This window comes from Chiloscyllium plagiosum, unplaced genomic scaffold, assembly GCF_037043375.1.
Source record: "Chiloscyllium plagiosum isolate Xiang-an unplaced genomic scaffold, Cpla_swu_hap1 HiC_scaffold_45, whole genome shotgun sequence".
Classification (NCBI taxonomy): domain Eukaryota; kingdom Metazoa; phylum Chordata; class Chondrichthyes; order Orectolobiformes; family Hemiscylliidae; genus Chiloscyllium; species Chiloscyllium plagiosum.
This window is the reverse complement of record NW_028270183.1, coordinates 93,969,558-93,985,994: the sequence shown is the minus strand read 5'-3', so window position 1 is coordinate 93,985,994 and position 16,437 is coordinate 93,969,558.

The following is a 16,437-nucleotide window of genomic DNA, read 5'->3' as shown; positions in this document are numbered from 1 at the left end:
TTTGAAGTAACAAAGAGGATTGATGAGGGCAAAGCGGTGGAAATGATCTACATGGACTTCAGTAAGGCGTTCGACAAGGTTCCCCATGGGAGACTGGTTAGCAAGGTTAGATCTCATAGAATACAGAGAGAACTAGCCATTTGGATACAAAACTGGCTCAAAGGTAGAAGACAGAGGGTGGTGGTGGAAGGTTGCTTTTCAGATTGGAGACCTGTGACCAGTGGGGTGTCACAAAGTATTGGTGCTGGATCCACTAATTTTCATTATTTATATCAATGATTTGGATGTGAATTTAGGAAGTAATGTAAGTAAGATTACACCAAAATTGGGGATGTGGTGGACAGTGAAGAGGATTACCTCAGATTACAAGGGGATCTTGATCAGATGGTTGAATGTGCTGAGGACTGGCCGATGGAGTTTAATTTAGATAAATGTGAGGTGCTGCATTTTGGGAAAGCAAATCTTAGCAGGATGTATTCACTTAATGGTAAGGTCCTCGGGAGTGCTGCTGAACAAAGAGATCTTGGAGTGCAGGTTCATAGCTCCTTGAAAGCAGAATCACAGGTAGATAGGATAGTGAAGAAGGTGTTTAGTATGCTTTCCTTTATTCGTCAGAGCACAGAGTATAGGAGTTGGGAGGTCATGTTGCGGCTGTACAGGACATTGGTTCGGTCACGCTTGGAATATTGCGTGCAATTCTGGTCTCCTTCCTATCAAAACAATATTGTGAAAGTTGAAAGTGGCCAGAATAGTATTACAAGCATGTTGCCAGGGTTGGAGGATTTGAGCTACAGGGAGAGGATAAATACACTGTTTTCCCTGGAGCGTCAGATGCTGATGGGTGACCTTATAGAGGTGTATAAAATCAGTAGGGGCATGGATAGGGTAAATACACAAGGTCATTTCCCTGTGGTGGGGAGGAGGCACGATGGGAGGTGGGAGACAGAGGAGGGAGACTGAGAGGGGAGGGTGACCGTTATTTTGTAGAGCTACAACACAACCCTGTTCCTGTTTTCTCCCTCACCCCTTCAATCTCTCTGAAGGTCTCAGTACAAGTGCACAGTCCCTGGAAGGTAGAGCTTCAGGGTGGTCAAGTGCTGAAGGTTGCATTTGGGACGCTGCCCTTTCTGGGTCTGTGCAATTATCAATAAATGGACCTGGGTTCAATTCCACTGTCCTGGATTCATGTCTGTGGCCACAGATGCGCCTGTCTCTGACCCTGACTACAGCTCTGCCATTCTCCTTCCTCCCGTTCTGTGCATCTGTGGTGTCATGAACCTGGTTGTTGTTGATTTCCCTTGAGAGTCCACCCCACCTGCCCCCCAACCCCCCGATAGAATCCCAAACGGTGCACAATATCTGTTTGAGAAGGGGAATGATTACTGGGGAGTCGTGCACTTCCTTCCTGAGCCTTTTACTTGATCAGATGGTCACCCATTCCCTTTCTGCCTGTGTAACTCTCACCTGCAGTGTGACTAACTCACTGAACCTTCTGTCCATAACATTCTCAGTATTGCTCCACAGTGAGTTCACTCTCAGCTCCAGCTCTGAATGGCAGTCTCCCAGTAGCTGCAGATGGGCAGTCTTCCTGCACACATAGCCGTCACGGACAAAGGAAGTGCCCCTTATTTCCCACATTGTGCAAGAGGAGCACACCACTGGTCTGAGGTCTCCGATCACAATGTCTCTCTCGTTTCAGTTAGTTACTCCCATTAGGAGAATTTAAATGAGCTAGCAACCTTCCTTCTCTTCAAACATTTCCATTATAATCAAAAGCCCCGATCTTTACTTAAGCTGACATTTTATACTTTAATAACTGTTTTTAAAAAAAAACTCAGCAGGTATCGCTTACAACTTGGCTGTTCCCATTGAGATCATGTGAATTTATGAATGGCCTGCACTACAACTGAAGCTGTGGGTTCACATTCTCTCTGTCTCCCCTCGCTCGGTTTACCAGCAACTCCAAAACACTCTCATTGAGCCAAGCAGCACGCACAGTGCAGCCTTATCATTTTCATTGTCTGCTCCCACCTACACTGCCCCAGCCTCCTGTACTGTTCCAATGCATCTCAATGGGAGCTCAGCAACAGCATCTTATCTCTCAATTCAGCCATTTGTAACCCCAGAGTCAACAAGGACTTCAGCAGTTTCTGAATGAATAGACAGTTGTCAGAACCTGGAACATTTCACCTGAAATGGTGCTGGAATTTGAGTCCATCAGGAATTTTAATGAGAACTCAAACTCTGGGTCAGATATGTCGATGACATGTTCGTAATCATTAAAAACACGGAAATAGAAAAAACACACCGGATCATCAACGCCACACTCACAGGAATCCGATTCACGAGAGAAGAAGAAAAGGATAGCCAACTCCCATTCCTAGACGTGATGGTACAGAGAACACCAAACGGAGCATTCACTACAAGGGTATACAGGAAAGCCACACACACAGACCAAGTCCTAAACTATGAAAGTAACGACCCCAACACACACAAACGAAGGTGCATCAGGACACTATTCAAAAGGGCCACAACACATTGCAGTGCACCAGAACTGCAAAAAGAAGAGGAACACCTATACAAGGTATTCGCCAAAAACGGATACCCGCGCAACTTCATCAACAGATGCCTAAGAGAAAGACCACGGAACGAGGACATACCACAACCAAAAGGACTAGCCACATTACCATAATCAGGAGCATCTCGGAACTGACAGCCAGTCTAATGCGACCCCTAGGACTCATAACGGCACACAAACCAACAGCCACGCTCAGACAACAACTTACCAGAACGAAGGACCCGATACCCAACATGAGCAAGACGAATGTAGTGTACAAAATACCATGCAAGGACTGCACTAAACACTATATAGGACAAGCAGGAAGACAGCTAACAATTCGCATACATGAACACCAACTAGCCACGAAACGACACGATCAGCTATCCTTAGTAGCCCCACACACAGACAACAAGCAACATGAATTCGACTGGGAAAACACTACTATCATAGGGCACGCCAGACAGAGAACAGCCAGGGAATTCCTAGAGGCATGGCATTCATGCACAAACTCCATCAACAAACACATCGACCTGGACCCAATATACCAACCACTACAGCGGACGGCTGAAACTGACAACCGGAAGCGGCAGGGACAGACCACTATAAACACCGGAGGAAACAACAAAGAAGCGCTTCGCAGGAGGCTCCCAAGCACTGATGATGTCGCCTAGCCAGGGGACGAAACGTTTGCAACAAACACCTCCAGCTCGGCGAACAGAACCACAGCATTTTAATGAGAAGTTTGCAGGAATTGAAAATAAGGAGTTTACAGATTAACATCATGAAGTGGGTGATTGGGTCTAAATCTGACAGTTCCTATAAAGAGACGAGGTGTAATTTGGATAAATCTGTGCTCCCTCTCAGGGCAATACCTCCTTCCACAGCTGCAGGGCCCAGAATTGAACACAAACCCCGAGGGTGATCCAACCACAAATTTGAACATCTTTCTGCTTTTTGCTTGAAATAAAAAACAAATACTTTCGCACAGACAGAACAGACACACCTTTCTCCTTCCACAGTTAAATGTCAATGGTATTCAGATCCTGATGACCCTGCTGACGATAGAAAAATGCTTTTGAGATCCCTGTCTCAATTATTCTCAATTAATATCCTATAAAATGAATTGACAAAACAAAACTCACAGTCAGTGCAGGCTGAACAGTAAAGACAAATATTTCTCTTGGTATGTGTTTGACGTGTAAATGCTCCTGTTTCAATCACCCCGCCCCCACCCAGGAAGGGGACATGTCCATGTGCCTCTCTGTACCTTGCCCCCAATAAAGATGGCGGCCATAACCCAGGACCTATCATTGACTGAGGGCCACAGCCATTTTCCAATTTGCTGTAAACAAGAGTTTCTAATTCAGGCCTAACTACCTGTACAGAGTGTAATTAAACCCTTCCAGTCTAAACTGGATCCAACTCCCCTTTCCCATTTTTTCCTCCTGCATACATTCTATGTCCAATGACCCTTCCTCAGAACAGACGGCAGCTCGGAAAATTAGAATCCCTACAGTGTGGAAACAGGCCATTCGGCCCAACAAGTCACACCCATCCTCTGAAGAGTTTCTCAACCAAACCCATCCCCCAACCCTATTACTCTACATTTCCCCTGACTAATGCACCTCATCTATGCATCCCTGAACACTACGGGAAATTTAGCTGGGCCATTTAACCCAACCTGCTTATCTTTGGACTGCAGGAGATAGGGGTATAAAGAGTAGATAATAGGTGAGGACAGAGCCCAAAAGAAAGGGTAACATTTGGAAAGACAAAGGAGTGGATAACAATCTGGCTGGGAGGGTGCATAGCTGTTAATGGAGGGGACAGGAACCTGTGTCTGGCAGCATCTCAGTGGAGGTGCTGGAAATGGCAGCTGATGATCTACGTTCTGCTGCAAAACAGACCCTGAGCTTCCAGTTGCCTGTCACTTTAGCACACGAATCTGTTCCCTGGCCAACATCTCTGTCTCATGCTTACTGCAGTGTTCCAGTGAAGCTTGATGCAAGCTGGCAGAACACTCCAGAAACATACTAAAACACCCCGTATTTCAAGGACTGCAATTTCCCCTCCCATGTGGTCAACAACACTCTCCAGTGTATCTCCACCAGTTCCCACACCTGTGCCATTGAACCACACCTCTCCAACTGCAAAAATGATAGAAACCCCCAGTTCTCACCTTCCACCCAGGTACAATGCATCATCATCCGCCATTTCCACCAACTACAATCAGATCCCACCAGAGATATATTTCCCTCTCTATTCCTTTTAGCATTCCAGAGACCATTCCCTGTGAATTCCTAATCAGATCCATGCTCTCCACCAACCCACACTCCACTCCCAGCACCTTCACTTGCCACTGCTAGAGGTGAAAAACCTGTGCCCACACCTCCCCCCTCACCTCCAAAGGACCCTTCCACATCTAGCAGAGATTTTCCTGCACATCCAAACACCTCACCTATTACGGCCTTTGCTTTCGATGTGGTCTCCTCTCCAGAGGGGAGTCAGGACACCAACTTGCAGAATGTTTCAGGGAACATTTCTGGGACACATGCACCAACCAACCCCACCATCCTGTGGCCGACCACTTCAACTTCCCCACCCACTCCGCCAAGGACATGCAAGTCCTGGGCCACCTCCACCAACAAATCCCAGTCACCCGACGCCTGGAGGAAGAAAACCTCATCTTCCACATTGGGACCCTTTAACCACAGAATCAAGGTTTCCTCATCTCCCCCCCTCCTTATCCCAGATCCAACCCTCCAACTCGACACCATCCTCTTGAACTGTCCCACCTATCCATCTTCCTTTCCAATTATTCACTCCACCATCGCTCCATTACCCTCCACCTACATCTACCAATTGACTTCCTAGCTCCCTTCCCACCAACCGCACACATCCCTCTTATTTATCTCTCAGCCCTCTTACTCCGCCCCCCACAAATCCCTGCATTCCTGATGAAAGGAATATGCCCAAAACGTCAATTCTCTTGCTCCTGAGATGCTGCCAGACCTGTTGTACTTTTCCAGCGCCTCATGTTAACGCAAGTTGGAAAACAACACCTCATCTTCTACTTGGGGACCCTGCATCCCTCTAGCCCCAGTATCAAATTCAATAATTTTAGGTCCTGAACTCTCCAATTTCCTAGCGCCCTAGCCTCTTAACCCACATACCAGGCCTTGTTATTACAGCCTACCATTACACATTACCTATGGTTAGCCACTAACAGTCCCCATAAACAGCTATTCACCCTCCCCCAGCCAAATCGTTATCCACTCCTTTGTCCAACTGCTCCCATTTCTTTGGACTCTATCACCACCTATTATTTACTCCTTCACCCCTACCTTCTGCATATAAACCAACATTTCTTTTCAGTTCTGAGGAAGGGTCAGTGGATCCAAACATTAACTCTGATTTCTCTTCACAGGTGCTGCCAGACCTGCTGAGCTTTACCAGTACCTTTTGGTTGTTGTGTGAGATTTACAGCATCCGCAGTTCTTTTGGTACTAATTTACCAGGAATTTCTAATTCAGGTCTAGCAGCCTAAAACCGTGTATTTATAAACACTCCCAGTCCACAATAGCTCCATTTCTTCCCCAGACTTTGCAGTCTCTCACACTCACTAGGTCCCCCCTAACCGGGATACTGTGACTGCACAGCTCATGGCCACGTGTTGGTCTGCTGGACCCACCCCAATTCACTCCCATTGGCTGGAGGATCACGCCAATTCTCCTATTGGTCTGAAGCTGCTGTCAATCACCCGGGCCCCATTGTGACATGAGTGGACTCCTCCCAAGAGTATCGGATGCTGAGGGGTGACCTCATAGAGCTTTATAAAATCCTGAGGAGGATGGATGGGAAAAATAGACAAGGTCTTTTCCCTGGGGTTGGGGAGTCTAGAACGAGAGGGTGTAGGTTTAAGGTGAGAGGGGAAAGATTTGAAAGGGACCCAAGAGGCAACTTTTTTCACACTGAGATTGGTGCGTGTATGGAATCTTCTGTTCAGGGAAGTGGTGGAGGCTGGTACAATTACACTATTTGGCATCTGGATGGGTATGTGAATAGTAAGGGTGTCGAGGGATATGTGCCAAGTGTTGGCAAATGGGACTAGATTAGGTTGGGATATCTGGTCGGCATGGACCAGTTCGACCAAAGGATCTAATTCCATGCTGTATGTCTCTATGACCCTGCCCTGGGATGAGCTTCATCATTCACAGTGAATGGGGCAGTAACACAGAGCACAGGGGTTTGGGGCTATTCAGCCCATTGGGGCTGTACTCTCCCCCTCTGGAGATGGTGCCAGTCTATCCCGACTCACCTCCCATTTGTCTGTAGCCCTCCAAATCCTTCCTTAAAAAAGTTAAATTCCAAATTTGTTTTGACAATAACTACTGAATCTGCATCCAGCTGTTGGTCAAACTGTTCCAGATGCTCCGAACTTAGTGAGTAAAATAATCTTCACATTTTTAACCTGCATTATTTACCAGTTTCCTGAAGGTAGTTACTAAAGATTGTGACGTTAACAATTTCTCCTTCTGTCTCTCTGGAAATTAAATATCCTGGAAACAAATCTGCTCCTGGTCGAAATCACTGCCGAACCTTCTCAGCTCCAAGGAGAATTATCTGATCTTCTGCTAACTCTCCATAAAAGAGAAGCCCATCTTAATTTTATTAGTGCCATAAAGATATATAGCAGAGAAACAGACCTTTCGATCCAACTTGTCCTTGCCGACCAGATATCCTAAATTAATCTCATCCCATATGCCAGCTCTTGGCCGATATCCTTCTAAACCTTTGCTAATCACATACAACATCTCAAAGGCATAGTTGGGTAATTGTACCAGCCTCCACACTTCCTCTGGCAGTTCACTCCATACACGTACCATGTTCAGCTGGAAAACATTGCCCCTTAGATCCCTTTTAAATCTTTTCCCTCACACCTGAAGCCTATGCCCCCAAGCTTTGGACTCACATATCCTGGGAATAAGACCCTGGGATTTCACCCTATCCATGCCCCTCACAATTGTATCCAATGCTTCAGGGGAAACAGCCCCAGCCGATTCAGCCTCTACCTATTTCGCTCAAACACTGAACCCTGGCAACATCTTTGCAGATCTTTTCCAAACCCCTTCAAGTTTCACAATATCATTCCAATAGCGGGGAGTCCAGGACTGAAAGCAGAATTCCAGAAGTGGCTGAATCAATGTGCTGTGCAGCCGCAAAATTACGTCCCAATTCCACTACTCAATGCACTGACCAGTGAAGGCAAGTACACCAAACACCTTCTTCACTACCCTGCCTATAATTCCCCTTTCAAGGAACTATGAACCTGCACTCCAAGGTCTCTTTGTTCAGCAACACTCCCCAGGACCTTCCCATTAAGTGTATAATTCCTGCCCTCATTTGCTTTTCCAAAATGGAGCACCTCACATTTATCTGAAATAAACTCGATCTGATAATCCTCAGCCCATTTGATTGAAGTCCCATTGCACTCTGAGCTAACCTTCTTCGCTGTCCAGTGCGCCTCCAATTTTGATGTCTACTGTAAACCCACTAACTATACCTCATATATTCACATAGAAATCATTGATATAAATGATGACAAGCAGTGGACCCAGCACCGATCCTTACACCATATTGCTCATCACAGACCTCCAGTCCGAAAAGCACTACCCTCCGTCTCCAACCTTCCAGCCAATTTGTATCCAAATAGCTGGCTCTCTCTGTATCCCATGGTGTCTAACTTGCTAACCAGTCTGTCATGTGGAACCTTTTTGAATGTCTTTCTGAAATCCAAGTTAGTGATTTATGTACAAAGCCATGCTGACTATCCCTACTCACTTCTTGTCTTTCCAATTACATATAAACCTGTCCTTTAGAATTCCTTCCAACACCTTGTCTGCCACTAACTTCAGGCTCATCAGTGTATTGTTCCCTGGCCTTTCGTCATCACCTTTCTCAAATAATGGCGCCTGTCTTGCAGCACCTCACCTGTGTCTATCAGTGATATAAATGTCTCAGCGAGGGGCATGGCAATCACTTCCCTAACTTCCCACAAAGTTTTGGGATACACCTGATCAGGTCCCACAGATTTACTCAGCTTTATGTATAAGACATCCAGTACAACCTCCTCTGTAACATGGACAGTTGTCAAGTTATCACTATTTATTTCTCCAAAGTCTCTAGCTTCCATATCCTCTTTCACTTAAAGCTGACATGAAATCCCCAGATAGTATCTCTCCCACCTTCTGTGGTTCCACAGACAGCCTTGTTGATTTTTAAGGGTCCGTATTCTCTGACTGGTTACTCTTTTGTCCTTAGTGTTTTGTAGAATCTCTTTGGATTGTCCTTAAACTTCTTTCCCCCCAAAGCTATCTCATGTATCCTTTTTACCCTCCTGTTTGCCCTCGAGTGTACTCCTACTGCCCCAAACCTCCGAGGGATTCACTCAAACCCAGCTGTCTGTACCTGCCATATCCCTCCTTCATCTTTTTGACCAGACCCTCAATTTCTCTAGACACACAGCATTCTCTACACCTACCAGACTTGGCAATAACAGGAACATACTGTCTATGTTCTCTTGTTGTCTCATTTTCACAGGCCTATGGAGGCAATGGCAGATGACGACATGGAAACAGTCATTCTCAGTAAAGAGGTAATGTTGGGAAAGATAACAGCCCAAAAGTACATGGGTCTCCTGGCCATGATGGAATGCATCCCAGGGGACTAAAAGAGATGGTGAAGGGAATATTGTCCTTCATTGCTAGAGGGATAGTTATGCTGCAGCTGTATAGGGTGCTGGTGAGTTCACACCTGGAGTACTGCGTACAGGTTTGATCTCCTTACTTCAGCAAGGATGTACTGATACTGGATGGGGTGCAGAGGAGGGTCACTAGTTTGAGTCGGGAGTTGAGAGGGTTGGTGTATGTGGAGAGACCGAATAGACTGGGACTGTACTTGTTGGAATTTAGAAGAATGGGTGGTTGTATTGGAAAAAATAAAATTAAGAAGGGAATAGATAAGATAGAAGCAAGGAGGTTATTTCCATTGAGGGAGGGGCGGGTCAGCCGAGAGAGCAGAGCGTCAAAATAAGGGGGTATCTGATTTAGGACAGAGTTGAGGAGGAACTTCTTCAGCTAAAGGGTTATGAATCTGTGGAATTCCCTGCTGAGTGCAGCAGTTGACGTTATAAACTTGAAAGACAAAAGGTAGATTTGCAAACAGGAAAGGAATGAAGGGTTATAGTGAGAGAGCAGGAAAGTGGAGCTGAGGCCATGAAAAGCTCAGCCCCGACCTTATTGAATGGCAGTGCATGCTTGAGGGGCCAGATGGCCTACTCCTGCTCCTATTCCTTCTGTTCCTATGTTACCGCTTTCCAGCCATCCCTTTACCTGGGGGTTGCAAAGAAATATTGAAAGTTCTCGCCTTGTACCGTCAGAATTCACCTTTGTCCAACTTCGAACACCAACTTTTAGATCTGGTCTATTATTTTCTGCAACTATTTTAAAACTAATAGAATTATCGTCAGAGAATCCCAAGTGTGGAAGCAGGCCATTCGGCCCATCACATCCACACTGACCCTTAGATCCTCCTACCTTACCCCTGTAACGCTGCATTTCCCATGGCCAATCCACCTGCACATCCCTGAAAACTATGGGTAATTTCACATGGCCAATCCACCCAACTTGTGTCTGTGTCTCACTTTTGTTCACCGAGACGGTCATTCAATCTGACCCCTTCACAATCCCTGCTCTGATATTTCCTTAGAGGGCTCAGAATAAAATGTTTACACAAGGACAAAAGGAGGCTGATGGGCTCATCACCTCACTGAATGCCATTCTTTACCTTTACCCCATAAACCTTCCCATTCGTCCTCTTCCAATAACTGTTCAATTCGATTCTCTTCATTGTACCTGACTCTCCACACTTTTTGGCAGTGCATTCCTGACCATAAACTTTCGCTGCATGAAATTGTTTTGTCTCATGTCACATGCGCCTCCTTTGTCCATCCCTTCACATTGGTGCCTCCTCATTATTGATTCTACCATGCATGCGAACAGTTTGTCCCAATCAACTCTCACTGGATCCCTCTTGGAGGTATCTTTACCCAGTATCCCCCGGGATGGTGAATATCATCTCTTCCTGTCACAGGAGACCAGTGCGAGACCATTCAGGTGCTCTCACTGTAGGATTGGGTTCAGTACACCATCCAGCCTCACTGTACTCCAGTGAATACAGACTGGGGAGAGCCCATTCACCTGCTCTGAGTGTGGGAAGCAATTCACTCAGATATCCAGCTTGATGAAACAACAGCGAGTTCACAAGGAACCACAGCGATTGGATTTGTTTTGTTTGTTCGTGGGATCACAGCATCACTTACTGGGGCAGCATTTGTCATCCATTCTGACTGCCCAGGAAATGGTTCAGAGTCAACCACATTATCCACGATCTGGATTCACATGTTGGCTGGTCAGGGTCAGAATTAATAATTTCCCAGGCCCAATGACATGAAGAGTTGATTTCTGGTCTATTATCCTATTTCGGAAATAATAATGAATAATTTTTGCAGTTGAATTAAAAGTGCAAGACAAAAATGGGTTTTATTCTGATTGAGCATGTCCTCCTGTTTTCTCAGTTGCTATTGACAATCTCATTTCCCTCACACCAGAACCTGTTCCACTCTCCACAGATGCTGCCAGATCTGTTGAATTTTTCCAGCAATGTCTGTTTTTGTTTCTGATTTCCCAGCATTTGCAGATGGTTAGTTTTTCATATTTATCTTGTCTGTTGCAGAGGAGTTTATTGATGAGTTTGGAGGGTTTTGAAAATTGCAAGTTAAGACACAAATCAGCCATGATCCATTGAATGGCAGAACAGGCTGATTTGAAGGTTGAAGGGCTGAATGACCTCCTCCTGTTCCAATGAAAGTTGTCCATCTGCAGCTTGTGGTAACATTTCCCCTCACTGTTCACTTCACCTCCATGTCTAACACACTGTTATTGACTGAACAAATTTCCTGTGTTTGAGCTAAACCTGCTAATGTTCAGTGGCTCCCTGTCTTGCCACCCGGGTTTAACTCTCATCATGGAATGCTGTCTCGTATTACTGCGGGAATACCCACAAAGGACTCAGCCTGGAGTCTGCATCCCTGAGATCCACAAAGCCCGTTTATTTCCATCTTCCTATTTCATTCTGGCATTGAACTCTCGGTTTAATCCATTCTCCTGTCATGCTCTTCAACATGTCCATGAGGGTGGGCTAGAGGCAGCTGGGATTTAATGAAGGGAAGTGGGGATTAGGCGGAAGCACGAGGAGAGCTGACAGCAAAGACCGTTCTCATTGTAACGGCAGAGTTTCTCCGTGACCCAGTGAATGGTGAGGCACCTGAGATTGTTGAGGAGGCCAATTCAATCAGGGATTTGGGAAAACACTCAGACACTGACCTACCCATCTGATTGTTAACTCAGACAGAAATACAAAAGAAAGATACACATTTAGATAGCAACTTTGACTTGGGGCAATGAACCCAATGCTTCAGGCCCAACCTCAAATCTCTGAACCCTCAAAAACAAAGCCTCCGACTTATGCCAGGTTGTCCCTCAGCCTCCTCTTTTCTTGAGAAAAACATTTTGAGCTGTTAAGCCTTTCCTCGTGATTATAACCTCGATGTTCCTGTAAGATTTGTGACGAATCCGTTACAATTTTTCTGTTCCTTGTGAGTGATGCCAGCAGCAGAAACAGCTCCTGATCTATGCGGGTTTCGGTTGGTGTATTTGTATTTACAAATTCATTCTCACCCTCACGTACAGTATGAAATTGCTGTAAAACAGACGGAAAGGATTGAGTGAGAACCAACAGAAACAGAAAGGCAGCATGTCTACCTGAGCTGAATGAACCTGCCGTGAGGAAAACGTGATAACAATCACAACTAGTTAGAATTACAGAATCCGTAGGTGCAGAAAGAGGCTATTCTATCTGTCGAGCCTGCAATGACCTGCTTTCCCACCCTACCTCCATAACCCCACATTTACCATGGATAACTCAACCCGCTGAACCTGCACACTACAGGCCATGTTAGCACGACCAATAGAGCACACCTGCTCATCTGTGGGAGGGTCACAGATTACATCCAAATGGTCGGAATTGCGGATGAATGTTTACGAATACTTCAATCTGACATAAATGCTCTTTTTAAATATAAAATCTGTGGAAAACTGCAACCAGAAAGATTTCCAATTATCTCTGGTGGAAGAGAATTCAAAACTCGTGCCATTAACCCAAGGGACACAGTGAAAGTTACAGCGGTCTGGGAACCATCAGAAATGTAACAGGTTGTGAGTAAGGTGGGGATGAGACAGGGACAAAAAGACAGTCTGTCACATGGGAGAAGGCAAGAGAGATTAAATTGCAGAAATGGTAGTCCCTCAAGGCCACGGGGAATGGAGTTAGGACTGGGAAAGAAACCAGGAAACAAGGTGAGCAGCTGTCAAAGAAATACATTGAAAAAAACAGATTATAACAAACTAGAGGGCAGAATACGCAGTCTGAAGTTATTGCTCTGAATGATGAGGACAGAACGCTGTAAAGCCTGGGTAATTTTATTACAGCCAACGCATACAGGATGGGCCAAGTGGCCTAGATCTGTGATGCAAATTTCTGATACATTTATTCCGACATTTAGAGTTCAAATCTGATGATGCTCATAAATTCTGAAATTTGACTGGAGTTTAATATTCTAGGGAAATGTCAAATAAATCACATTGATCCCTTTCTGCAGACTTTAGTCCATTGCCCTGCATGTTCCAGCATTTCAGTTACATCCATGTCCTTTTATTCTGATGTGATGATGGTTACTGCCTCTGCCACCTGTCTCCCACCATCTCCGAGTGAAATGAATTCTTCCCCCGATCTTTCTGAGTATTAGTTTCAATCTAAAACCTCCAGTTACCGACCTCTCTGTTATAAATAGCTCCTTCCTATCCACTCGATCTGGATTCCTCAGCATTGTATCACTTCAATTATATCTCAGCTCATCTTCCTCAGAAAACATCCCCAGCCTATCCAACCTTTCCTCAGAGCAGAAATTTTCCAATTGTAGAAACATTCTGATCAATCTCTTCTGTACCCTCTTTGGTGTGATCACATCAACCCTGGAATGTGAAGATCAGAAATGTGTGCTGTACTTTAGCCGTGGTCAAACGAGTGTTCCTGACATTTCTCATGTCACCTCCCTGTTCTTGTGGTTGTCGCTGATACAAGAAGTGTCCTGGCTTTCCCACATGGAACTGAATGTGCACTCCATGGGGCTGGAATTCCCTACCATGTGTTCATTTGTTAACTAATCCTAAATTAACTTCAGATTAAAACAACATTATCAGCTATCCACCATTCAACTTCTTCCATTATACTCAAGCCACCTTACTTTTTAAAATCTCTTTAAAATTATTACTATCTAAACACAGCAGGCTTTAATTTGCTGATAAAGTATTCAGATGTCTCCACTGTTACAATCACTCGAAGGTTATATTTACCTTCAGCTACATTTGGTGATTGAACACTGATTGTAAATATATGAATATCAAACGAACTTGAGTTTTATGATAATTAATCCAGTCTGACATCCTTGTTGGTTAATATCTTGAAGAGAACTATCCTCAGAACTCCAGCTGTGCTCTGACCTCATTCACAACTGGATGTGGTTGGACTGCAGATCTTAGATCTGTTCTGTTGTTCCCGGATTGTTTCACTCTGTCTATCACTTGCTGCTTATGCTGTTTGACACAGAAGTAGTCCTCTTTGGTAACTTCATCAGGTTAACACCTCATTTTTAGGTATTCATGCTGCTGTTACTGACATGCCCTCCGGAATTCTCTCAGTTGAATGAGGATTGATTCTCTGGTTTGATGGTAAGAGGCAAGTAGGGGAATATGCTGGGCCGTGATTCCGTAAGTTTTGTTGGAGTACAATTCTACTGCAGTTGGTGGAAGGAAAGAGCTAAACTCTTGCACTGTTAGCCGTATATGCAAGAAGCTACTTGCAGTATCATGAACACTGATAGGCCAAGAAAGTAAATGCGAGTATCACAGTACAATGATACAGGATCACAACTGCAGCAAGGGAAGATTAAGATCCAACGCGACCTCGGAGTAGGGAAAGAAGCAGCTGATCAGATTGTCTCATTCAGAGTCACAAAGAGACTCTGTGATATTATTGTACTGTTGGAGGTGAGGATGGAGGAGTTTGGGGAGATGGAGAGCCCTTCAAACGAAACTAAACTGCCTGATAGCTATGGGATCGACTTGATTGCCATGCATTTAATAGAAAGTTAATTGAAACTGTTTTTATCCCCCAAAGATAACAAGACAATTGAAACAAACCCCAGAATACATGGTTCGGAGATGGATGTCAATAGCCCATCAACATCCAACTCCTACAATCATTGAGCAAACGTATGTGTGATTACCCTGTTCTGATGAACCAGAAAATCGCTGTTCGCTCTGTGCAGATGGACAGCGATGTGGGGAAGTATTGGCCGAGCGGTATTGTCACTAGACAGTTAATCCAAAGCCCCAGATAAAGTTCTGTAGAACTAGGTTCAAGGCCTGCTGCAGCACTTGGGGGAATTTGATTTCAATTAAAAAAAATTCTGGAATTTAAGAATCTAATGATGACCATTAATCGATTGTCAGAAAAACCCATCTGGTTCACTCATGAACTTTCGGGACGGAAGCTGCCATCCTTACCTGATCTGGCCTACATTGTGACTTCAGACCCACAGCAATGTGGTCGACTCTTACCTGCCCTCTGGGCAATTAGGGATGGGCAGTAAATGCTGCCTGGCCAGCGATACCCTCATCCTGTGAATGAATAAAGGAAAATAAAAGTCTCTACTCAGTGTGAATCTGTACATGTTCAACGATGTTGTGAACATTTCCAAAGCTAAGTTCCCTATGTGCAAAACTTTATGAACTGCCAAAACTATTGTTCATTACTTAGTGCGAACAAGAGAAAAAGAATCAACTTGCGGTTATGAGTAAATTCACTCGTGTCTCAGCAGGATAGATGCCTGAGTGAATCCCTCTCCCCTTCCCCCCTTCTTCCCCCCCCCCCCCCCTCTAATCCACACACACACAGAGCAGGTGAACAGCTACTCCCCAGTCTGACTGGTTTGGCCAGTTTCCAGGTGGGATTGGTAAAGAATTCCCTTCTGGCATTCCCCACATTTCCAGAGTCTGTCCCTAGTCTGGCTGCACTGGTGTTTTGCCATTTCAGATAAAAGCTAGCAGACTGTTACACACACCGTTAGCCCGCCCCCTCTCCCCCACCCCAGAACCCAGTATAAAGCAGTAAACATTATCTCCTGCGGTGGAGGGACAGCCAGTGTTGGACTGAGTAGGAACACTGAGCAGATTTATCTAAATGACAATTTAATTGGTGACCAGAGCAAGTTAAGTAGGTCCAAATAAAATGCACAGAAAGAGGCCCATCAAATCCAAGCTGGATCGCTGTAGCAGAATCCAACATTCTCATTCCCCATCCGTCCCCCAAACTCTGCGTTTTTATTTCCCTCAGATCTGATCTAATTGTTTTTATCAATCATTGTTTTTATTAATCATTCATCTTCTCTGCTTGCACCACCGCAATCGGCAGCATGTTCTGCAATATTTCCAGCCAATACAGCAGAGACACTTACTCATCTCCCACTGTCTCAAAACCTCACATCTGGTCTTAATTCTTGAGCCATCACCTATCAAATACAGATATTTTTGTCTGCTATATCTAGGTCTGTTATAATCTTATACAGCTTTATCAAAAATATATTTAACTTGTTTATTTCAAAGAAAATAGCAATCTCTTCAAATCAATGCAGTGACTGC